General features: G+C 36.7%; 1 pseudogene; it reads left to right on the forward strand.

Annotated features, from left to right (window-relative positions):
* The first annotated feature begins 4,268 nt into the window (after nt 1-4,268).
* Nucleotides 4,269-27,347, forward strand: LOC137012468 (complement factor B-like; annotated as a pseudogene).
* The last annotated feature ends 590 nt before the right edge of the window (nt 27,348-27,937 follow it).

Here is a 27,937-nt window from a genome sequence, read left to right on the forward strand (position 1 = left end):
TTTGAGAAGGCAGCTGAAAGAAATTATCTGACTATATCAATGCATGTGAATCAAAACAATAGACCAAATAATTAATATAGTTTCACAAAGAGCTCAAATGTGCAAATGTAAGCTTAATTTGTTTAAAAGCTTTATATATTATGCATGTATTATATTTATTTTAATTTAAAAGCAAAGTTGAATATTGTCAATGAATATATAATATGCCTAATTTCATGAATGTCATTGATTATTCATAATTTCTATTAATATAAATTAATATTAGTATAATATATATTATAAAACGAAAAGAATATTTTTGGTGCGGCAAAAAAAACAAAGTAACGACTTATGTAGTGATGGCCGATTTTAAAACACTGCTCGGGTCATGTGAGTAAAGTATTTATTTGGATGTTTACATTTGATTCTGAATGGGTTTGAGGCTGTGCTCCGTGGCTAAAGCTAACATTACACACTGTTGGAGAGATTTATAAAGAATGAAGTTGTTTTTATGAATTATACAGACTGCAAGTGTTTAAAAATAAAAATAGCGATGGGTCTCTTGTCTCTGTGAATACAGTAAGAAACTATGGTAACTTTAACCACATTTAACAGTACATTAGCAACATGTTAACGAACAATTAGAAAGACAATTTACAAATATCACCAAAAATATGTAATCATGGATCATGTCAGTTATTATTGCTCCATCTGCAATTTTTCACTATTGTCCTTGCTTGCTTACCTAGTGTAATGATTCAGCTGTGCAAATACAGACGTTAATACTGGCTTGTCTAATGCCTTGAACATGAGCTGGCATGTGCAAATATTGGGGGCGTACATATTAATGATCCAGACTGTTACGTAACAGTCGGTATTATGTTTAGATTTGCCTGTTCTTCTGAGGTCTTTTAAACAAATGAGATTTATATGAGGAGGAGGAAACAATGGAGTTTGAGACTCACTGTCAGTCCCTCCAGAAAAACGCGGGATTTTTTTGTGATTGTTGCGGGCTAAAATGCTTGATTATGTGGCACGTTTTGTTAAAAAATGCGATGGAATATGCGGGATATTTTTGCAATTTTATGCGATGAAATTGCGGGAACTTGCAAAAACTGCGGTTTGATGAAAAACAGAAAAAAATAAAAAGGTGATTCCCCCAACACCCTGTTCTCACTAGGCTACTACTTTAATGTAAAGAGTAATTTCCTATTACTTCCTATGATAAGCAAGCATACTAAATCACAGAATATTTAAGTTCTCATTCTGTTTTATTTCAGACCTTAATTAACACATGGCTCAAACTTAACATTGAGTCAAACAAGTTCTGTAGCTTTACAAAAGGAATATGAGTTTGTAGAAATGCGCTATATAAAATAAACGTATTATTATTAATATCCAACAACTTCTATAAAAATGAATAAATAAAATATTTTTAAAAATGTGTGCTTCTTCCTGCCTGCTTCCGCTGCTGCTTTAACCATCCTTGGCGGTGGCAAAGTGAAAGTGGTTTTCCAGCGGCAAATGAGAATGATTTGTGTGCTTCATCATGGTTTCATGGTTTGCATGAAAACCATGTAATTACGTAATTACGTAATTACGTCACTTCACAAGGTTCCCATGGCAATAGGGGGAAAATAATGGCGCTTTACTAGTGTGAAGTAAACACAACATTTTTCAACTTTCTGCTAAGATATATGCGACTTTTTTGCAACGAAAATGCAGGGATTATGAAATCATGCTAGCCCTGCATATATTTTGCTTGCTGAAATCGGCAATTTATGCGGCGAAAGTGCGGCGTATTTGAAAAAATGCGACCCCCGCATAAATATTCAGACTTTGGCTGATTATGCATGAAATCAGGCGATAGCATAATCGCGTTTTTCTGGAGGGACTGCACTGTATGTCATTTCCATGTACTGAACTCTTGTTATTCAACTATGCCAAGGTAAATTCAATTTTCCATTCTATGGCACCTTTAACATTATTTAACAGTATTAGTTAACATGAACTAATAATGAACTGCACTTCTACAGCATTTATAAATCTTTGTTAATGTTAGTTTCAACATTTACTAATACATTATTAAAATTAAAAGTTGTATGTTAACATTAGTAAATGCACAGTGAAGTAAACAACCAACAAATAGCTGTATTTAACTAACATTAACAAAGATTTATAATTACAGTAATGTATTGCAGGTTAGTTCCTGTTAGAGAAAACATTAACTAATGTTTACAAATAAAAACCTTATTGTAAAATGTTATACTTATTTTTTGTATAAATTTCAACAAGTACACAAAACTTAAAACCACAATAACTTTAAGAATTTTTTTTTTTTTAATAAATCGGGGTTTGACCTGTAATGTGATACAGTTCGACTAGGTTATATTTGATTAATATTATTAAATTGTAAAGAAATTAAATATCCATCTTTGTCGAAAGAATTCTAGGCGCAGTTCACTTTCAGCCAATGAGATTCCTCGTAGCATTTTCCTGGATCAGTCGTCTCTTCTGATTGGTTGATAAATTTTGACAGCGTTTAATCCAGAAGCAAATAAATTTCTGCACGGAGAGATTCGTAAACGCACATGTGCAGTTTGAGCGCACGGGACACAGTTTGAGCGAGAACACACAATATCTGAGCGAGAGGAGAGGCAGTTAGAGCACTGTATCAAAGCCACTGGAAGGCAAGCCTGCAACCTTTAGCCAAAAAAGCATAATGGCTAAAGCTAACGCTCCGTCCCCCCATGGAACTTCAGTTCGCTGCACTCAGGGGGTGGAGTTAAGAGGTTTGACTGACAGTTTGAGTGGAACCAAAACGATTTTGTCACAAGCTCTTTTTAATACATAATATATGTATTAAAAATACATACACTTTTTAATAATAATATATTTAATAGGCTAAATATATTTGCAAATCAGACAGACAGACGTAAAGGGTGACTAATAGCATTGATTTATTGAAGAAAATAAAGAAAATAAAACGCATCCAAAAAGGGCACTTCGGAGACTGATCCCAAAATTTTGAAAGGTAGTGTATATTGTTACAAATTTTGTTCTTTAAATTTTATTCATTAAAGAATCATGAAAAAAATATTACAGATTATAAAAAATATTAAGCAGCTGTTTCCAACATTGATAATTGAGCATCAAATTAGTTGTTAGAATGATTTGTGACACTGAAGACTGGCGAAATGATGCTGAAAATTCAGCTTTGCATCACAGAAATAAATAAATTGTATTTTTATGTATATCAAAATAGTAAAACATTATTTTAAATTATAGTTATATTTCACAATATTATGCATTTTTGATCAAATGAGCATGTTATGGACTAGAGGAATGCACAGTGCATGCAGGGGGTATGGCCTTAATATCCCTGCAGGAAGTAGTGTGCTGTGTGAATCTGATTGAGGAATGTGCAGGATAAAAATTCAACTGAAATTGCATTAAATATGGTTGTTTGAACCAATATTATCCAGATGTTTTTTTTTTCAAATACATTTAAGTACTCTGTTATAGGCTAACCTGCAATTTTGCAAATTCCCTGTTTATTCCCATTAATTCTTGTTAATTCCCATGGAAAGTTTCCAGCTTTTAAAATTCCCGGGACTTTGCAACCCTATTTGGACATTTTCTACCATGGCTGAAGCAGCAGCGCGTGACGCTTTTCACGACAACCAGATCAACATTGTGAACGGAATTATACAAAACTGAAGTGAAAACATCAAATTATCATTCAATGGGATAAAATAGCTTCTCTTCCCTGCAAACGATACCATGAAGAATGTGAATATTTAACAAAGTCAGTATCTATATTCATTTCAGACACAAAACGCTATAAAATGTGACAACTTTTAAAGTTAAAAACTATATAAGTTATGTAAACGATAAAAGCACCTTGTAGGTTTTCGGTTTGATCGATTCGAGCAACTATAAACGACGCAAAACAATTTTGAGATTTGATAGGATTGCTATATAGAAAAATCAGTCCCTGCCCTCCAGCCGCATTTCACGTGCAGCAGTGACGTCATTTGCAAACAACCCGTTTTGGATCAAATAATGAAGCCTTGGTGAGCAGAAGAAACTTCTTTTAAAAACATTAAAAGAAAAACTTACTGTTCATAAACTTTTGACTGGTAGTGTATAATGATTATTTTGTTCTGTGTGCTGGGAAATTGATTCTCTTTATTTGAATTAAGGTTAAACATTGACCACTGAATGTAAAAAAATCCACTAGCTGAACCCACTATAAAGATGTCCCTCAGTCCATTTGCTTCAGTGTTTTTAATCTCATCTGAAGAATTGGAGTAAACAGCATGGAGTGCAAGCAGTTGAACTGGTTAATGCTTGCAATGATATGTCCTCTTGTCACAGGCAAGTGTTTTTGCTTAATCAAGATAAATCCATTTCTGACTTTAGAGACAAAACGTCTTTCAGCACGAAAGGAATATATTAAAATGAAAGTACTTTTAAAGACTTACTTTTAAAAGGTTTAATTTCACCAAGGCTGCATTTATTTGATCAAAAATACAGTAAAAACGCTAATTCTGTGAACTATTATTACAATTTAAATTAACTGGTTTCTGCTGAAATATATTTTAAAATGTAATTTATTCCTTTGATGGCAAAGCTGAATTTTTAACATCATTACTCCAGTGTTCAGTGTCAGATGATCCTTCAGAAATCATTCTAATATGCTGATTTGCTGACATTTCTTCTTATTATTAATGTTGAACCGTTGCGCTGCTTAATATTTTTGTGGAAACTGATTTTTTTAATGATTCTTCGATGAATAGAACGCTCACTGGCATCATGTTCATTGTATCATGTTTTCCACAAGAAAAAAATTAATAAATAAGCAGCTAAACCTGTTTTCAACATTGACAATAAGAAAAAATTATCTTAGAATGATTTCTGAAGGATCATGTGACTCTGAAGTCTGAAGTAATGACTGCTGAAAATTCATCACAATTACATTTTAAAATATATTACAACAGAAACCAGCTAATTAAATAAATGCAGCCTTGGTGAGATTAAGAGACTGCTTAAAAAACCTTAATGTTTCCAAACGTTTGACCTGCAGTGTGTGTATATGTATGTATTTTATATATATCTGTCAAGCGATCAATTACATTTTTTTTCCCTGCAAAATGAAACCGCAACAAAAGTAATTTTTGTTGTCAAATCATGTGACCTCCTTCAATGATCTGATTGTTTCTAGGTGCTTCATCCTCCATGTCCAAAAGATATAGATCATGTCCCGAGGAGAATCTAGACATTACTGGAGGGAGCTTTGTTCTTTCTAAAGGCTATTCAGATGGGAGTTTTCTAAAATACATCTGTCCGGATGGATATTACCCATCGGTTCAATCACGTCGTTGTCAATATGGACTCTGGACCCCAAAGACCAGCACCCAAAAAACACCAGAGTGCAAAAGTAAGAAACAAGACATTATCATGTGTGTCATTATATCATGAATAAATCCTGGACTTATTTATTTTGAAGCACAGTTTTTTTTTTAATCTGAGGCTGCTTCAAAACATCTCTTCTAGAGAATGTCCTTATGCTTTTTTTCTAGAGGTCACGTGTCCCAATCCTCGTGTTTTGAAGAATGGACAGGTGACCCCATATAAAGAGAGGTACTATGTAAATGACACAACCACCTACTCGTGTCATTCTGATTATAAGTTCCGTGGCTCCGCGGTCCGTGTTTGCAAGCCTAACGGGAAATGGAGTGGAAGCACACCAATTTGTGGACATGACTGTGAGTAATTAACATTATTTTAAGCAGTTTAACTAATCAAGTTCAACTAATTGGATATAAAAATGCAAATTTAGTTCCTGGTATAATATCTCCTGCAAGTTAAATCCATATACCAGAGTCCTTGGGTTTAACTTAAAAAACTTTGTACTGATGTGTATTCTGTTGTTTTTATCTGATCTGAGTTCAACATAGTTTTAGCAGAAATTTTTCTTCATGCATCTGCCTAGGTCTACAGATCTTCACTTCCATTTGTCTCTTTGTTTCTTTCTCACAGCTGATCACTGTCCTGATCCTGGCGTTCCCCCTGGTAGCAGTCGAACAGGCCACATGTTTAATATTAACGACAAAGTCACGTACCGCTGTGACAGTTCATTGACCTTGATTGGTTCCAAAGAGCGAGTGTGTCAGGACGGTGGCCAGTGGTCAGGGACAGAGCCACAATGTTACGGTGAGTCTTCAAAGAGCTACATTGAAGTTCCAAAATGATGTGCCTTGTATGGACTTGTGTTCTCAAAAATAATAGATTTTGCTTTTGAAATGTGGCTTTTCTGGATAATGCACCTATAATGTTGTGATGTAAATACTGTACAGCGGATTTCACATACGACACCCCAGAGGAAGCGTCAGAAGCTTTCAGCAGTTCTCTAAAGTCAAATCTAGCAGTTTCTCAACAGTTTGAAGAAGAAGAAGGTACCTTTGAGTGACTTTAAGCCTCAATCATATATATACATTATATGCACACATTTTTCATTGTCATTAATAATTGGCATGCTCAGAAAAAGAAAACAATCATAACAACAAATTTAAACGTGAGTGCCTTGTTCTTTCTGTCTTCAGATCATCATGGGAAAAAAATAACTTTGGATCAGGGTGGAAAACTTGATATCTACATTGCTGTGGATGCATCTGATAGCATCGATGAGGAGGATTTTATCAAGGCAAAAAGCATCATTAAAAAGTTTATAGAGCAGGTATGTCCCCCAGAGGATGCTGTAGTGAAGTTAAATCAGTAATTTAATTGCTGTTCATTTTGATGTTAAAGGTTATGGAAAAATTCATCAGTAAAAATACAGATATTTCAAAATAAGCATTACAATTGTGATGCTTTCAATAGTGAACTTGACTTTCAACCTTCACATCTTTGTTGAAAGCCTCCAATATGAGCCTTAAAGGGTTAGTTCACCCAAAACGACAATTCTTTCATTAATTACTCACCCTCATGTCACTCGAACCCAGAGTACTCCCCCAAAAAGCAAAAAGAGCAAAAGGACAGCCGCCAGACTAAAGACCCCCAAAAGATGGAGAGAATTAGCGAGCTGGCGTGTTAAGAAGAAGCCTGGCCGCTTGACCAGGAGAACACGTGTTGCCTCCGGCGGGAGCAGCTCACCGCGCTGATGGCGTCAATGCTTATGGCGTTGGATGTGTAAGCCTTGCTGGATTGAGAAAAAATACATGGATGCCCAATAAGGAGGGCAGTTGCTGTGTCCGCTGGGAGATCAATAGTCATTAGACGGGGAAAGAGAAAATGTAGATGCATGATTAACAGGCTCTCACAGTAACCGATGGGTAAAGATCGAGATCGATACTTGTGGCAGTGGACAGTTAAGCCTCGCTGGACTGTTTTTGATGTCGAACTGGTTGGTCCTGATGTAGCTGCTCCGATGTGGAAAGAGTAACTAGAAAAAATTTGCGTAGAGATGCCTGCCTCTGATGAGTTAGCTTATGGCGATGCACAATTGGGCTCTTCCAGGCGACAGAGGCGGTGAACAACATTTAAAGCACCTGGGCGGGAGAACTCTCGCAGCATTCGACGGGAGTTCAATACTCACAGTGCCGGACGAGTAAGCTTCGCTAGTAGTTAACTGTTACACATGGGCACATTGATCCATGCAAAACAAAAGACAAACAAAAAAATGATCTGGTGGGACACCAAGATGGGGTGACAGCCTCCCATCTTCTAGCATACTCATCCTCATGTCATCTTAAACCCGTAAGACATTTATTTGTTCATCTTCGAAACACAAATTAAGATATTTTTGATGAAATCCGAAGGGGGTTCTGAACCACACATTGGCAGCAACGTCATTTCACTTTTGAGATCCAGAAAGGTAATAAAGACATCATTAAAAGAATCCACGTGACTACAGTGGTTCAACCTTAATGTTATGCAATGACGAGAATACTTTTTGTGGGCAAAAACAAAACAAAAATAACGACTTTATTTAACAGTTTTGAACTGTTGTCATATGCATTTGAAGTAGTGAACGCTGTGTAGGCTTCCGTGTTTAAGTCCGAACTCAGTATTTGGCTGACGCTGTACAAGTGAGCAGCACGACGCGTGCAAATGATGCTGACGAAGGAGCTGTCCAATGAGTCGCCATTCGGACGTAGAACACGGGAGAGCCTGCACTGCGTTCACTGCATCAACTGCGTATAACAACAGTTCAAATTGTTAAAGTCATTATTTTTCTTTTTGCACACAAAAGTATTCTCTTCGTTTCATAACATTAAGGTTGAACCACTGTAGTCACAAATGATTATTTTAACAATGTCTTTACTACCTTTCTGGATCTCAAAAGGTGCAATGACATTGCTGCCTAATGTATGGTTCAGAAACCCCTTCGGATTTCATCAAAAATATCTTAATTTGTGTTCCGAAGATGAATTCTGGTCTTACGGTTTTGGGACAACATTACGGTGAGTACTTAATGACAGAAATTTCATTTTTGGGTGAACTAACCCTTTAATGAAAATCCTGTTTCACATTATAAAAATAAAATGCATATGTCGTTTCATGAAAACTCAGTATGTATTCATGCTATCGTTAACATCTTGCTATTTTGTTGTTCATGCTATCAATAATGCTTACATTTAAATCCATTTTAATTGCATTTTAATTGAATAACAGACAGATGTTGCTTTCAACTCAGAATTCTTAATGCTCTTTCCCAAAAGATTAGTTATTATCAGGTCTCCCCAAACTATGAGATCCTGGTGTTTGCTACAGATGTTACACGGATAATCTCTATGAGGGACTTTAAAAGTAATAAAGATGCAAGAAACTTAACGCAGGTTTTTGAAAATCTGGACAGTTTTACATATGATGGTAAGTATGAATCTTATTGTAAATATTGATACAGTCAGATTTAAAGATGATTATTACAGAAAAATGTACCATGTCATAATTGTACATTTAGGGGTACAGCAACTTGTTACAGGGGCAGTTTCCTCAAAAAAGTTATAATAGGCACCCTTTAGGTACAGATATATACCCTTAAGATACTAATAGACACACTAAAATAATGTATAATGATGTTGCTTTTGTGAGTTTTGCCCAAGTGACAAGCTGTTGTACCCTTAAAGATATATGTATCAGTCTAGACCAGCACTTCTCAAAGTCCGGACTCCGGTCCGGATCCGGACCCGGAGGGAATTCAATCCGGACCCGCCTCCATTTCGTATTTCAACAGCAGTAATTGTGTGTAAGGGATTACAAATCTGGATTTCCTACTTTGATAAACGCATGTCAAAATCATTTGTTTAGTGTTTTATGTCTTTTTGGAGATGGTCCGAAATTAAAGCGAAGGCGAGATATTTAAAGTTTTCCTCCGTGATTCAGTTGCCATGACATCCAGTGAGCATATACTTTTGATGTAATTGGATATGAGTCGCGCGACGCAGCGAGCGTTTGAATGGGTGTGGAGCAGTGGTTCTCAACCTGCGGCCCGTCACAAATGTAAATGCTGCCCGCGATATGCCAACCACAATAATAATAATAAACAAAAATAGCATACAATTTATTTTTGTTTTAAAATTTAAATTAAAGTGAATTAAATAAATATAAATGAGTTATAATGCTTTATTTGTCATATAAAATAATTTTGGTGAGCATTTATTATTTTCAGACATCAAGCAACGTAGGCTAATGACGCAATCACTCAGTTAACGAAACAAACACAAGTGCGCGCTTATAGAAGAATTCAAACAGTAGCCATTAATTTTGTAAATTTAAGCCTCAAAATGGTCAAATTTGTTATTAAAGGAGAAAAGCTAAATGTGGAAGATAAAATGAAGGAACACATGCAAACAAGAAGAGTTGCAGCATCAGCAGTAAAGGTAAGAAGAATCAGTTTGCTGTTAGGCCTAATGAGCGAGATGGGCAGCCTTCCTGTTTGCTCTGTAATAAAGTACTTGACAAGCAAAACCTACAATTTCAAAAGACTGAACTGTGAATTCGATGTGTTTGTTTGATGTATTTTAAATCAGTAAAATTAACCGCATCAGCGCACCCGCGGCTGGAATGAGCCCAACTCTGCGCGCGCTCGCGGATCCGATGCTGCGCGAGGGATTGCGACGTGACAGAATGCTTGATATCGTCATTGTAATTAGCATACAGTGCGCTCAGTGTTGTTTGTAAAAAGAGCTGAGTAACATTTGCTTATTAAGGCGTTTATGTGATTGTTTGGTGACTATTGCGATGCTGTTGAAGAAAGTCATACAGTCATACAGAATTAAATAGCAACTTAAAGTGATTTATACAGTTTGTGTGTTCATTGAGCATTACTGATTATTATTGTAAAGCTAATGTCAGTAAGTTAGTTTTTATTTGTTATTTATTGTGTGCAACATCTTGGTATAATAATAGTATATTATCTGCTAATACCATAACATTAAATCTGATTGGTTTGCATTGGTGACGTCGGACCGTGAGACTTGCACTTGGACCATTGTGCGGCCCACTGGGAAAAAAGTTTGAGAACCACTGGTCTAGACTAACTTCAGGAAAATATATTTGTACATTTCTGTCCAATATAGAGTAAAAATCAAAAAAATCATATATACTTTTTAAAAAAAAATAAATCCCAAATCATGTTCTAATTTAGATTGATTTAGATTTAATATAGTCACTTGTTTTTGGAATCAGAAAATTTTTTTCATTAACTAGCTGACTGTAATTTTGTGTATGGTGTTTTTGTAACAGATAGAGACGGTCAAACAGGTACCAATATCGCCAAAGCCTATTCAACCATTTTAGACAGCATGAAAATAGAGGAGTTCACCGATCCAAAGGGCTTCCTTGAGACCCAACATGTCATCATTATGTTCACTGATGGTATTTACATCTATTCCATTCATAGTTTGCTCTTACTATTATATACCGAGTCATTTTTGATTTTTTTTTTTTTTTTTTGGTCCCCATGAGAAATAAAAGAGCCTAAATTACACTAAATTATGTTTTTTGAAAATCTAAAAATGCAGAAAGTTTTCTGTGATGGTTGTGTTTAGGGGTAGGGTTAGAGTTAGAGGGTTAGTTCATCCAAAAATTGCTCACTCTCATGTCGTTCTAAACCCATAAGACTTTTGATCATTTTCCAAACACAAATGAAGATCTTTTTGATGATATCTGAGAGCTTTCTGGTCCTCCATAGACAGCTATGCAACTACCACTTTGATGCTTCAAAAAGTTAATAAAGAGATCGTAAAACTAATCCATATGAACAGAGTGGTTTAGTCCAAATTTTCTGAAGAGACTTGACTGATTTATATGATCAACAGACTGAATTTAGGCTTTTATACACATATAAACATTAATCAGCGAACATAATCAGAAGCTCTACCAAACCTGCTTGATGCTCAAACATGCTGCGTAACGCACAAGAATGAACCTCATTGGTTTTCACACATTGAGTGAACATGCTTGAGCTTCTATTTACCATAACTGATGTGTGAGTTCATTAATGTTTAATGTGAATCAAAGCCTAAATTCAATCTGTTCATCACATAAAGTGATCATGTCTCTTCAGACAATTTGGACTGAACTGCTGAAATCATATGGATTAGTTTTACAATCTCTTCATAAACTTTTTAAAGCATCAAAGTTTCAGTTGCGTAGCTGTCTATAGAGAGTAAAGAAAGCTCTCAGATTAAAAAAAGATCTTATTTTGTGTTCCAAAGATGAACAAAAGTCTTACAGGTGTGGAACGACATGAGGGTGAGTAATTAATGGCCGAATTTTTCATTTTTGGGTGAACTAACCCAAAGGGATGGGATATACACTTTCTACAGTATAAAAATCATTATGGAAAGTCTCCATAAAACATGAAAACCCAAAAGGTATTTAGCCATAAATTAGCAAATATTCACTACAACTGATCTCATCTTGCTTCGTAGGTCAAGCAAACATGGGGGGGAATCCCATACCTAAAGTGAACCAGATCAAACATCTCGTCATCAAAAATGATCCGAAGCGAGAAAAGAAACTTGGTGAGCAATGAATTTTATTAGTCATAATTATTAAATTAAACATTAAGGACTAGTAGTATTTTTCAAAATAGTCTCATTTTACAAGCAGTATCATCAGGGATTGCACATATTGATTTAGAAGAACTCTAACTACAGTCTGTACAGCAGAAGTTCATGTGGACCAAACTCTAGTTCGTTTTTCATTGCTTGAACACAGTTTTCAAAACCCTACACACTTATCCCATGACTTTAACCACAACCTGCACAACACTGTGGATTTACAGCACTTTGTTCAAATGCTAACACACTGCTGTCAAAACTGTGAACCACACATTCAAAACAGAATAGATTTCAGCCTTGTGCCTTTCAAACATTGCAATTTCAGCTGAAAGCCTAAGCAGGTGTCTTGTTTTTTTAGACTTGTTAGTGAACACACACACACACACATATAGGCTATATTTTCTATATTTTTCTCATTACTGTAATTCCGTAAATTACTACAGACCATTGAAGCAATTTTCATTTACCTTAAAGAATTGTTGTTCTAAAAATTTAAATAAATCATGTGAAAGAATGTCACTCTTTTCTTTGAAGAAAATATTACTTTGTATGAGGTCACTGAAATTGTTCAAACTGTAAAGATGAAAAGTTTGTATTTTCTGTGTTGGTGTTTGATGCTAGTGTTTTTACTCTCAGTGTGTTCTGAGTGACAGTGTGTGTTATCTCAGTGAGGGTTGTGCACAGTGTTTGGCTGCACTGAGCCTGTTTTGAGCCATGTGTTAACTGTTTAGCTCAGGTGACTGTTGGTAGTGCAGACTGTAGTTAGAGTTTTGCACATGTAGCTCCAGTTGTGCTCACTGTCGTTTAGCAATCGAAAAAAAACTGTAATATTGATTTCATATTGATATGAATGTGTCCTCTCTTTCCAGATCTTTATGTATTTGGAGTTGGAACGGATGTAAATAAAGAAGACATGAATGGCATGGTGTCACAGAGGGACCAAGAAAGACATTTCTTTAAGCTTCCAAACTTGGACGAGGTGCAGAAGACGTTTGACCACATGATTGGTACTGTAGCTATAATTTATAGATTTAATAGATATACATTTTTTAGATATAATATTTATTGATTTATAGATATAAATTTCCTTCCTGCTTCTATACAGTTTCAGACACAGTGCATTTAGATGTGTCATAGCAGGCTTGACTCCATTGATGGAAAATGTCAATAATTTTGTGTGTGTGTGTTTGTGTTTGTGTGTGCGTGTGTGTGTGTGTGTGTGTGTGTGTGTGTGTGTGTGTGTGTGTGTGTGTGTGTGTGTGTGTGTGTGTGTGTGTGTGTGTGTGAGAGAGAGAATGCATTAGTCTGAAAATGTGCAATGGACAATGAGATTTTGTGAATGAGATTTTCTTCAGGTGAATGAATGTTGACAGAATAAACTGACTTAAGGAACTTCTAGTTCTTATCATGTAATGAGTGATTGTTCTTATGTACCTGCTTCCTTACACAGATGAGAGCACCAGTGTAGGATTGTGTGGGATTCATCACTATGACCGAGATAATAAACGTCGTGCATATCCCTGGTTGGCACAGATCAATGTTGCTGTAAGCATAACCTTTTTCATCATATGTATAGACCTTATGTAGCCCCTGCTCGTTTTAAAGTCTTCCTGGTTTACTGACATTTGTTAAGATATCTGCTATAAACATTACAATTCTCATGATAACTTTTGTTAACTCTACAACAAGTAAATCCACTTAATCCGTTAATTATTCTTTGACAGCATGCCATAGAAATGTACAGAGCTACCGCAAAACGGAAGTTCAAAGACAATTTTATAAAGATGGCTGAGCGCTTGTTTCTCTGGCGCATAAGGTCTATATTATTTTTAGTATTATTGTTATTATTATTATGATAGATAGATAGATAGATAGATAGATAGATAGATAGATAGATGTTATATGGCTAAAGAGATGAAGCATGACAGTATCTTTCTTCTCTGCTCTTCATGTAGCGTCCTCCACAAAGTTCAAACTGCATGGGATCATTAGTTACCTCAAGTTACATCTTGACAGCAGCTCACTGCTTTAAAGAGGGAGACACACCTGAGAGGATATCAGTTACTCTGGAAAAAGGCCTGGGTAATGTTGTGTCCTGAACTGATACATCCATATTGTCAGACCGATTAATGAAGAAAAATGTGTTACAGCATAAATCTTATCAATGATGTTTACTTATCCTTTTGCAGCTGTAAAAGTGGAAAAATACATACTTCATCCTGACTATGACATCACAGCAAAACAGCATATGGGAATAAAGGAATATTATGAATTCAATGTAGCTCTTATACAGCTGAAAGAAGCTGTTCCGATGAGTGTTAATCTACGGTGAGGAGTATGTAACTTGATGTTAATTTATTAAGAATAGTAATAAAAAGCTGAATTAATTAAAGAACATCATGTGTATCTCTGTACAGACCAATCTGTGTCCCCTGCACCAGAGAAACCAATGGAGCTCTGAAACTTTCAGACAGTGACGGGACATGTAAAAAGCATGGTAAAGTACCAGATAAGATATCTGCCAGACATGCTGCATGCAGAACTATATTAAAATGTTTGACACATTAATAATTACAGTTTTTTACGATTGCTTAAGCACAATTTTGAAAACAGGGCCCGGTTTGTCAAAACACTACACACAATTAATACAACCCTACACCAAAGTAGCACAACACTTCAGATCATTTGCAAAATGGAACACTTTTGTCAAAACCATACACAACTTTATAAAAACAATATTTTGTTACCATACGAAACACACACATTTCATATGACTTTAATCTTTTTGAACCAGTTACACACTGCTGTTGCTACCCTAAAACACTTTTAGCAAGTCTAATTCTCAGTGATTAGAGTACTGTAAATGAAGTACACGGAGAAAGTGCAACTATACAATAGTTCACCAAACACTACACAAGACCAATGCTGCAGACTGAGAAAATATCATTGATTTCTCTCCATATACCCAAATCAGTCAACATGGTGAATACAGTTTTTTCCAATTGCTAACACACAATTTTTCAAACTAGTCTGGTTTTATCAAAACACTTAACACAAAACCACACACCCAAACTGCAAAATACCTCATATATCCTGCAAAATGAAGCACTGCAACCGAAACTACACAGAGCATTATCAAAATCAAACTTTTGCATGAAATGGCACACACTTCATTCATATTACCAGATTTTTGCCTAACCACCTACACACTGTTGGGCATAATGAAAAGCACCCCCATCTTTAGTATGCTTTGCCATAATACTAAAATATGTATCAGATTGTTCACATGCACAGAAATATTTGCAGATACACACACATGCTGTTGCAACATTTTTATTTTTTTTCCTTCACTACAGTAAACAAGTCAGTACAACATAAGCACAGCAGATATATTTACATGGGACTGAACAAAAATATTCTTACAAAAAAAGTTAACTGAAAAAGAAAATTTCTGAAAAAAAATATATTACAGTAAAAAAAACAAAACAAAAAAAAGGCAAGAAAAATAATTAGGCAGCATCTTGCCGCACAGCCGGGTCTGGCCACAACGCCTCGTCAACATCACAGGCAATATCTTCCCTTGCCAGACATCGAGGGAAGAAGCGCCTTGAGTGCCTTATCCATCCCTGAATTGCACCCACATCAATCTCATCACATGCCTCTACCATGGCCTGCACAAGAGGCATGCGCACAAAGGGCTGCCGGTCGTATACCTTCCACCGCCATGCCGAAAAGAATTCTTCTATGGGGTTCAGAAATGGTGAGTATGGTGGGAGGTATTGCACGAGAAATGTTGGGTGGTCAGCAAACCAGTTTTGGACTGGGGCTGCACGATGAAAGCTCACGTTGTCCCATACTGCAACGTACCGGTTTCTTTGATGGTCTGCATCATTCATACGCTCTGGTGGTATGAGAATGTTGTGAAGTCTGTCCAGAAATGTGAGAATATGGGCTGTGTTGTATGGTCCAAGTTTGGCATGACGGTGGAGGACACCATGCATATTGGAGATGGCAGCGCACATTGTGATGTTCCCACCACGTTGGCCAGGAACATCTATAATGGCTCCGTGGCCAATGAGGTTTCTCCCTCTTCTTCTGGTCTTTGCTAGGTTGAACCCAGCCTCATCTATAAAGATGAACTCATGTGGGATTGCATGAGCATCCATTTCCAGTACTCCCTGAAAACAAAGAACAAAAATCACTCAATATGGTGTTATCCAGTACACTGGGAAACAATGTTGTGTGTAGTGTACTGCAGTCAATATAGTACTTACATCCACATATGCTCGTCTGAACTCTTTGTTTCTTTGAGTGTTTCTCTCAAACGGCACCTTATAAAGTGGTTTCATTCTGATTTGGTTTCACTTGAGAATGCGAGCCAATGTGGACAGACTAACTCGTTGAATGTTGTTGAATAAGGTGTTGTCTTGGATGATGTGGCTTTGAATTTCTCGTAATCTGATTTCATTATTTTCCAAAACCAAGTTTACAATGGCAGCTTCCTGTACCCCGGTGAACATTTGGCCCCTTCCTCCACCATGGTGTCGTCTCTCAGTCCTTTAGAAAAAATAAAATAAAAATATATATAGGGCTTGGACAATGCAGCCTAAATATTTTCCCCCACAGTAGAGTACATTGTACAGGAAACTTGTACAGTTCATGAATGGCTGATGTCATACACTAAGTAAACAGGTGTCACCCAACTGATACACTATGACATGGGGTATACTACATGTGTACTACATGAAATTTTGGTTACATACCTGTTCTCCAGTCTAAAGGTCCGGATGACAGAGGCGACAGTAAAACGGCTCAAGTTTGGCTGCACTCTCTGTCCAGCCTCACGCATTGTCAACCCATGGTTGATGACATGATCTACTAAGGTTGCTCTGATTTCATTTGAAAGTGTTGGTCTTCTTTGGCCATGAACTCCTCTACCTGCTCTACCCCTACCTCTCACTCTTCCTCCCCCTCTTATTCTCAACCTCCCTCTTCCTCTTCCTCTCTCTGCAATGTCTTCCATTGTTGTTGTAAAAAAAAAAGGTTCTCACCTGTGGTCTTTTCATAGTGCTTACATCCTGATTGAAGTGTTAACAATTAACCACTGAGGTGTTTGGCCAGGTGGCACATGTAATTGGCCAATTAGCTCATGTAGTGTCATTTTGAATGGCAGTGTTTTGAAATGGCAAACATGTGACTTTATGTCAGATTGTTGTGTCTTATGCAGAGAACTGTATTTAGTGAATTTAAAAAGTGCTATTTTGAAATGCAAAATGTGTGTAAAACAGAAAAAGTGTTTAGACTTTTGGAGACTTGAGAAGAAGTTTTGCTCTCTGTGTGTCAGTTTAAATAATTGTGCTGTGCATGTCATTTTAGTGTGTTAGCAATTGGAAAAAACTGTAACAACAAAACATGTCCCAGTTGTCATGCTGTAGTGTGCATAACACTGTTAGCTCAGCAAACAACAGACAAATGTAAAATACTGTATCCAGTACAGGTTACAATTACAGTAAATAACAACAACAAACATAAAAAATCATCTGAAAAAACTGACAATATTGTACAGAAAATACTACAGTAAACATACTATACATTATCTCCTCGCCTAGCTGGATCTGGCCATAGCGCTTCATCCACATCACAGGCAATGTCCTCTCTCGCAAGTGAGGGAAGAATCTTTTTGAAGAATCTTCTTGAAAGGTGAATTCATCCTTGCACACACCCTGCATCAGTTCGGTCAGGTCTTCTCCATGAATGAGGCACATCCTGACATAGGGCTGGAGATTGTAAACCTTCCATGCCAAAAAAGCAAACAAACAAACAAAAAACTCAATGGGTTTAAGGAAGGGACAGCATGGGATGTATTAGAGTGAAAATTGTGGATGCTAATGAAACCAGTTTTGGACCAGAGCAGATAGGTGGAAATTTACATTGTCCCCATATGACAATGTATCTCATCTGCTCTGCATCCATTTGCTCTTCTGCTGTGATGATTTTGTGCAGTCTGTCTGAAATGTGAATATGTGGGCCGTGTTGTAAGGGTCTAAGTTGGCATGCTGGTGGAGGACTGCAACATATATTATGATGTCAACACCACGGTGGCCCAGGACATTCAAAATGATGTTTCTCCCTCTCCCTCTTTCTGCAACATTGCCTTTCATTTTGATGAAGACACTAGTTTGAAACTCACTATTTTGCAATTGGAAAAAACTGTATTGTACTTGCACCTGATTGTTGAGTTTACAGTTAAACACCTAAGTGTCTGCACACCTGACGGCTGTGTTTGATCAATTGGTTTATAGGGGTGGTATTTTGGAAAGCAGTGTCTTGAAATGGCAAAGAAGTAACATTATGTTTGATTTCTGTGTCTAATGTAGAGAAGTGTGCTTAGTGTTGTGCAAAACAATGTGTGTAGTGTTTTGCAAAAAGTGTGAGGCTGAGAATGTGTTTATAGTTGTGCAGATCTGGGCTGAGGTTTTGCTCCTTGAGTGTAGAGTTTCAGTAATTGTGTGTAAGCAATCGTAAAAAACTGTAAATGTACATGTATTACAGTTTTTTACAGACACTAGGACACATTTCTCAATACTTACGTCACTTTTGCAAAACTCTTCACACAGTTCTCCTAACCAACTTTCATCTTGGCAAAGCAGTTCATTTCACATTCAAAATGCAATACAACTACCAAAACACTGTATTCAGGACTCAAATCAACTCATTCTTCCAGAACACTAGCAAAGGTTGACAGCCGACAAACACACTTTGTCACCCACAAAACAATGACCTGAAAAACACTAACAACATGAAGCATTATACAATGTTTTCTTATGTAAAACAAGGACACATCTCTGTTTATAATTTCACTGCAATATATGTTACTGGAATGAATCAGACGTGATGCAGAATTTGTCAGTATTTTATGTAGTTTACAGTTTTTTACGATTGCTTAAGCACAATTTTGAAAACAGGGCCCGGTTTGTCAAAACACTACACACAATTACAGTTTTTTCCAATTGCTAACACACAATTTTTCAAACTAGTCTGGTTTTATCAAAACACTTAACACAATTCACAAAACCACACACCCAAACTGCAAAATACCTCATATATCCTGCAAAATGAAGCACTGCAACCGAAACTACACAGAGCATTATCAAAATCAAACTTTTGCATGAAATGGCACACACTTCATTCATATTACCAGATTTTTGCCTAACCACCTACACACTGCTGTGCTCAATGAAAAACTCTTGTAACTTTTATAGCTTTTCATAATTATATAGTCTGGGTTTGATTGTTTGCACAGAGATATTTGTTAGAGTACACACACATGCTGTTGAACATATTATATATATATATATACTATAGTATATATACAGTATATATATAAACACAGCAGATCAGTATTTACACATTGACTGAAAATATTTATTTCTTACATTGTAAAACCATTCAATACATCAATGCCTTTCCAAAAGTTAAAATTTGCACTGAAAAAATTAGAACATAATTATTCTAAATATAATATATTACACGAACAAAAAAAAAGGCAAGACAAAATAATTAGGCATCATCTCTTGGCCTAGCTGGATCTGGCCATAGCGCTTCATCCACATCTCAGGCGATGTCTTTTCACGCAAGACAGCTAGGGAAGAATCTTCTTGAAAGGTGAATCCATCCTTGCACAGATCCTGCATCAGTTCGGTCAGGCCTTCTCCATGGCTTGAATTACAGTTTTTTCCAATTGCTAACACACTAAAATGACATGCACAGCACAATTATTTAAACTGACACACAGAGAGCAAAACTTCTTCTCAAGTCTCCAAAAGTCTAAACACCTTTTCTGTTTTACACACATTTTGCATTTCAAAATAGCACTTTTTAAATTCACTAAATACAGTTCTCTGCATAAGACACAACAATCTGACATAAAGTCACATGTTTGCCATTTCAAAACACTGCCATTCAAAATGACACTACATGAGCTAATTGGCCAATTACATGTGCTACCTGGCCAAACACCTCAGTGGTTAATTGTTAACACTTCAATCAGGATGTAAGCACTATGAAAAGACCACAGGTGAGAACCTTTTTTTTTACAACAACAATGGAAGACATTGCAGAGAGAGGAAGAGGAAGAGGAAGAGGAAGAGGGAGGTTGAGAATAAGAGGGGGAGGAAGAGTGAGAGGTAGGGGTAGAGCAGGTAGAGGAGTTCATGGCCAAAGAAGACAAACACTTTCAAATGAAATCAGAGCAACCTTAGTAGATCATGTCATCAACCATGGGTTGACAATGCGTGAGGCTGGACAGAGAGTGCAGCCAAACTTGAGCCGTTTTACTGTCGCCTCTGTCATCCGGACCTTTAGACTGGAGAACAGGTATGTAACCAAAATTTCATGTAGTACACATGTAGTATACCCCATGTCATAGTGTATCAGTTGGGTGACACCTGTTTACTTAGTGTATGACATCAGCCATTCATGAACTGTACAAGTTTCCTGTACAATGTACTCTACTGTGGGGGAAAATATTTAGGCTGCATTGTCCAAGCCCTATATATATTTTTATTTTATTTTTTCTAAAGGACTGAGAGACGACACCATGGTGGAGGAAGGGGCCAAATGTTCACCAGGGTACAGGAAGCTGCCATTGTAAACTTGGTTTTGGAAAATAATGAAATCAGATTACGAGAAATTCAAAGCCACATCATCCAAGACAACACCTTATTCAACAACATTCAACGAGTTCACATTGGCTCGCATTCTCAAGCGAAACCAAATCAGAATGAAACAACTTTATAAGGTGCCGTTTGAGAGAAACTCTCAAAGAAACAAAGAGTTCAGACGAGCATATGTGGATGTAAGTACTATATTGACTGCAGTACACTACACACAACATTGTTTCCCAGTGTACTGGATAACACCATATTGAGTGATTTTTGTTCTTTGTTTTCAGGGAGTACTGGAAATGGATGCTCATGCAATCCCACATGAGTTCATCTTTATAGATGAGGCTGGGTTCAACCTAGCAAAGACCAGAAGAAGAGGGAGAAACCTCATTGGCCACAGAGCCATTATAGATGTTCCTGGCCAACGTGGTGGGAACATCACAATGTGCGCTGCCATCTCCAATATGCATGGTGTCCTCCACCGTCATGCCAAACTTGGACCATACAACACAGCCCATATTCTCACATTTCTGGACAGACTTCACAACATTCTCATACCACCAGAGCGTATGAATGATGCAGACCATCAAAGAAACCGGTACGTTGTAGTATGGGACAACGTGAGCTTTCATCGTGCAGCCCCAGTCCAAAACTGGTTTGCTGACCACCCAACATTTCTCGTGCAATACCTCCCACCATACTCACCATTTCTGAACCCCATAGAAGAATTCTTTTCGGCATGGCGGTGGAAGGTATACGACCGGCAGCCCTTGTGCGCATGCCTCTTGTGCAGGCCATGGAAGAGGCATGTGATGAGATTGATGTGGGTGCAATTCAGGGATGGATAAGGCACTCAAGGCGCTTCTTCCCTCGATGTCTGGCAAGGGAAGATATTGCCTGTGATGTTGACGAGGCGTTGTGGCCAGATTCGGCTGTGCGGCAAGATGCTGCCTAATTATTTTTTCTTGCCTTTTTTTTTTGTTTGTTTTTTTTACTGTAATATATTTTTTTTTCAGAAATTTTCTTTTTCAGTTAACTTTTTTGTAAGAATATTTTTGTTCAGTCCCATGTAAATATATCTGCTGTGCTTATGTTGTACTGACTTGTTTACTGTAGTGAAGGAAAAAAAAATAAAAATGTTGCAACAGCATGTGTGTGTATCTGCAAATATTTATGTGCATGTCACCACAATCTGATACATATTTTAGTATTATGGCAAAGCATACTAAAGATGGGGGTTATATTTCTGCCCAACAGTGTGTAGGTGGTTAGAACAAAATCTGGTAATATGAATGAAGTGTGTGCCATTTCACGAACAAAAAGTTTGATTTGTGATAATGCTCTCTCTTGTAGTTTCGGATCTGGCCAGTGCTTCATTTTGCACATATAGGCGATGTCTTTTCACGCAGTTTGGGAAGAATCTTCTGTGAATTGTGTTAAGTGTTTTGAATAAAACCTTGACTAGATCCTGCATCATTGTGTCAGGCCTTCTCCATGGCAATTGGAAAAAACTGCAGGCACATCCTGACATAGGGCTGGAGATTGTAAACCTTCCATGCCAAAACAAACAAACAAACAAACAAACAAACAAAAAACTCCTCAATGGGTTTAAGGAAGGGACCGTATTGTGGGATGTATTGGAGTGAAAACTGTGGATGCTAATGAAACCAGTTTTGGACCAGAGCAGATAGGTGGAAATTTACATTGTCCCCATATGACAATGTATCTCATCTGCTCTGCATCCATTTGCTCTTCTGCTGTGACGATTTTGTGCAGTCTGTCTGAAATGTGAATACGTGGGCCGTGTTGTAAGACCCTAAGTTGGCATGCTGGTGGAGGACCACATTCTGTGTGATTGCAACATACATTGGGATGTTACCACCGCATTCATTCAAAATGATTCAAAATGATGTTTCTCCCTCTCCCTCTTACTGCAACATTGCCTTTCATTTTGTTGAAGATTCATAAACTGATATTTTGCCTTTAGCAAAATGCCTACAGCACCTGATTGTTGAGTTTACAGTTAAACACCTAAGTGTCTGCACACCTGACGGCTGTGTTTGATCAATTGGTTTATAGGGGTGGTATTTTGGAAAGCAGTGTCTTGAAATGGCAAAGAAGTGACATTATGTTAGATTTATGTGTCTAATGTAGAGAAGTGTGCTTAGTGTTGTGCAAAACAATGTGTGTAGTGTTTTGCAAAAAGTGTGAGGCTGAGAATGTGCTTATAGTTGTGCAGATCTAGCTTTGTGTTTTGCTCCTTGAGTGTAAGGTTTTGCTAATTGTGGGAAAAGTTTAATTTTAGTGTGTAAGCAATCGTAAAAAACTGTATTTATTTTTATAATTTTTTATAATTCCTAAATACAAGAATTTGTATACATCCACTGATACAGATACAATTCAATTGTTTTTATAGCATTTAATTTTAAGATTTAAAATATATTTCATTAAAATGTTACTGTAGGAATGTAGCAAATTGCTTTCTTATTCAGTTTTGTATTATGTTATTGTTTTGAACATATAAGTTTAACAGTTTTGAAAACAGTATGTAAGCATGTGCAAATTAGCCTGTACGTACAAAGAGTTTTGACAGTTGTTGTGTCTGAGTAAAAAAAGAGTTCATGAAATTTGAGAGATGTAGTCATTGAATGCATTTTGTGCCAAAGCAATGATAATTGATCCTCAGTTTAGCCCACATAGACTTCTGTTGTGCTCACTGTGTGAAGAGTTTTGCAAAAGTGACCTAAGTATTGAGAAATGTGTCCTAGCGTCTGTAAAAAACTGTAAACATGTGACACTGCTTATACAATGAAACCAAACATAAAATGTCATACATTTTTCTCCATGCATTTGTTACAGAGGAATTACTGATGAGCAACGAACTTGTGGAAGCTTCTTTTACATCTCAAATGGAGCCCAGTACTGATGTACCACGAAAAATAAGAAACATCACAATCAAGCGTGGAAAATATGTAATGATTTTATTTTTATTTCTAATCTGATGTGTAGTTTGAAATTTTAAAAAGTAGCTTAAAGATTTATCCAGTGAATTATGAGTCATCAGTTTTTCTAAGATTATATACCTAGAAGAGAGAGGCTGTACATTTTTAATGTATGTTATATATTTTCTAAAAGCAAATTTTGTCAAGGTTTACAATTACACAAGAATATGAAGAAACTAAAAGCAACAAAACTTAAACTTTGATTTTATGGGGCCTTTATAATGTCACAAAGTTCATATGCTTGCACTTGAATCTCCAACATGTTCTCCAACCAATATGCCTATATATATGTTGTTTGTCACTTCCCTGAAATACGACCCATAGGGACCCATGCGTTTACTTAAGTTGCACCCCTATTGAAAAAAGGACACTTACATTTTAATAAAAAAATTTGATTTGCTAAATGGAAATTGGACAAATGGTGTAAAAAGTCCACTCATTGGGTCTCATTCATGAAACATTCGTAAATATACGAGTAAATATGTGAGTGATTTGCACGTAAAGAGACCTTCCCGAAAATTCTCCTGATTCACAAATACTTCGTAAACGTCAGAAGTGATAGTGAAATGTGTGTGTGTGTGTGTGTGTGTTAATGAATTCCAATCAGTCATAGATGGGACACGCTTGCACGCTCATTCTCAATTACCATAAATCCCGCCCATTAAATCCGACTGACAACTATATATGGGCATCATATTATGACACCAAACGAAGGATTTTGGCCATTTTATAGGAAACAATTTCCATAACAATTAAGGGGCCATTAGTTTGCCCAGCCCTATTGAAATCAATTAATTATTTGATTAAAGTGCTCCGTTTGCAGATGCTATTACTGGCTCTCACAATAAAAGAGAAAAGAAAAAACGTATGTAATTACTATATATAATATTTTTTCAAAATACTGTGTAAATATGTACCTTATTAAGGTGAATTAAAATGCAGCCTTATTAATGAGCAAAACGTTCGGATGTTAAACGCACTATTTACGCGTGGCTGGGAGCAGGTGTAGATTTCTTTCATACCAACTTACATTTGGAAAATACAAACATTTACGCCAGAACCACTTTACACACGATTTACACAAAAATTAGTTCTGTTCGTGTTTCATGAATGAGACCCATTGCATTTAAACAAACACACATTTTGATTGGTAACGGCTTTCATTCATCATTTCATGACGACAGACGTAACACTAGACTGACATTTTTATGTCAACTAGAGGGTGCATGACTTTAAAACGTAAATATATGGGTCATAATAAGGTGGTTGGAAAACAATCTATAGGGTCTTTGGAGGACAGTCTCTTTAAAAAAATCATCCACAATAATAATCTAAGAGCACTTCTTGGTGTACTTATTCTTTAGCGCGATGCTTGTGTTGAAGATGCAAAAAAGCAGCAGGAATCAACGTGACAAACGCAAAGGATGCAGTTACAGACAATTTTCTGTGCAGTGGTGGTACTGAACCAAGCACAGATAATGTTGCCTGCAAAGGTATGTTTGATTTTTGCCATTGTGACAGCAGCTTATATTTGGCTTTAATCTATCATTTAGGTCATAACATTTGTTGACAACTTTTTAATCATTAGACATCTGAAATTAATTTATATAATTTTTATATAGATCTTTGTGTCTGCATGTTATTTTCCAATAGGTGACTCAGGAGGGGCCACTTACGTGAATAAAAAAGGTCGAATGATTCAGGTGAGATTTCCACTTCCTTTTGTAAACAGTATTGGTGAATTGGTTTTGTTTTGTGGTGATATATTGCACACATTTTTGTTATGCATTTCATATGAAGTTTAAAGAAAGTTACATATAGGTAAGAAATATGTTTAATAGTAGAACCATATAGTGGACTTCAACGGCTACCGATGGGTTGAAGGTCCAAATTTCAGTTGTTGTTTTTTTAATGCAGCTTCTACACAATCCCAGACGAGGAATAAGAGTCTTAACTAGTGAAACAAACGGTCATTTTGAAAAAGAAAAAAAAATGAAACCACAAATGCTCATCTTGCACTAGCTCTGCGATGCACCATGCATTACGTAATTTCATTGGAAAGGTCACGTGTAATGTAGGCGGAAGTACCGAGCAAGTGTTTACAAAGCGAAAGTCAAACGGCTTTTTCAAAAAAAATTATGTTTGATGATTTTGAAGTTTGAGGAGAAAATGAGAGTTTTTCGCCCCACTGTGTTACTTCAGCCAACGTCAGGCGTGACCTTTCCAATGTGATTACGTAATGCGTGGCGCATCGCAGAGCTAGTGCAAGATGAGCATGTGTGGTTTAAAAGGACTTGGACTTAGTCCAAGTTAATGAACCCATGTGCAGTTTATTGAAACTAAGTGACAAACAAACAAAGCAATTACTTGACTTGGACATAAGCAGACTTGACGCACTGTGTTTGCATACTTTAAAACAGCTGAAGTTAAATAAATGCAATATTTGAATAATACAAGAATGAAGTTCAATATAAGCATATACTAAAAACCAATGTAGTGGGGTGTAAATTTTTTGTCAGTTATTTTGATAAACATGACACAACACAGCATCTCTTGAGAAACTTCTTTTTGATCTCGAATCACTTTTGCGGTACTTTGATGCCACACGTCAGTCACATGGTGTCGGCGCTGTCTCAAGTTGGATGAAATTTCTTACCGGCATGCACTGGTTAGCCACCGATCGGTCTGTGTGGCGCTACATGATGTCGAACAAGCATATTGTCTTTAAATATATGAAAATGGGGAACACATGACAAAGACAACCAATGGGCAAGTGACACAAGGAGCAAGGAAAAAAACAGAACTCAGAAGCACATGACCATAAACAACCAATCAGCACATGACACAATGACTAAGGGAGAACATTAGGAGAAAGGGAAGCATGACACAAACAATCAACATACAAAACATACAAACTACAAAATAAAAGACATGAAACAAGAACATGAAAAAAACTATACATTACAATGACAAATAGGAACCTTTTTTTTTTTTTAATATCTATAAATTCTTTGATAGGTTGGTGTCGTAAGCTGGGGAGTGAAGGACATCTGCACAAAAGGAAAACCAGACCCCCTTTCACAAGCACACACCAGAGATTACCATATCAATCTTTTCAGTGAGAAGATACAGTCATTCCTGAAAGAGCACCTAGGAAATGACGATATAGGTCACCCTCTATCATTCTTCTGATTGTTTTAGCAGACTGAAACAATTTGATAAAACACTGATTTATTTACATTGATACAGTATATTAAGACCATTTTAAATCAAATAGCCAGTCTTTGTTAAAAAATGAATCCAGCTTATTGTCAAATGTCTTTCATGTGTTATTCTTTTAATTTTATGTTGATGTTATGTTTATGTTTGTGCGATACTATCTGTATGTCCAACCAATGGTGGGCAGGGGTGTGTCATTATTTTGACAATTTTGTCTGTAGTGCAGGAATAGTGCACTGCAAATGCAATTACAAAATAATGACCACTGACACAGAAGTATATTTTGAAACACAGTGCCACAGTGTTTTCAGGCATTTTTACAATTTCAAATAAAACATTCTGTGTGATTTAAAAGCTTTTTCCTCATAGAGAACAACAAAAATAGCAACAATAAAAGAGGTCTACAAAAGGTCAAAGATTTCTGGTATTGTCATCCTTGCTTATTGCATCGTAAGGTTTACCAGAACCACACACTCACACACACACACACACACACACACACACACACACACACACACACACACACACACACACACACACACACACACACACACACACACAGGTTTGTTTTTGTGAATTGTGGGGACATTCGATAGGTATAATCATGGCCGGATTAACATAAGGGCTAGGTGGGGCTGAGGCCCGCGGGTAGAGGGGGCCCGTGATTGGCTGGAGGAAATGAGATTGACAAGTCAAAGGTGGTTGATTTGTGTCTAATAAATAACAAGAAAAAATGATTGGAAAATGTGCCTGACTGATAAATCACTGTCCAATCAAAATCACTTTACAATTCGCGACATGACACCGGGAAACGCCTCTTTGCATTATGCTATCGCATCGCATGTAGACTAGAAAATTGGCCTTTATTGCTTGTTCAGCCTCGCTGGTGTTCAAAATGATTAAAAAAGTGATAGTGTTGCGCAAAAAATGAAAAATAAGCTTGAAAGGGAGAAAAGGGATGCTAATCTTACAGCAAAAATTACAAAACTAACTGCTT

This window comes from Chanodichthys erythropterus, chromosome 22, assembly GCF_024489055.1.
Source record: "Chanodichthys erythropterus isolate Z2021 chromosome 22, ASM2448905v1, whole genome shotgun sequence".
NCBI lineage: Eukaryota > Metazoa > Chordata > Actinopteri > Cypriniformes > Xenocyprididae > Chanodichthys > Chanodichthys erythropterus.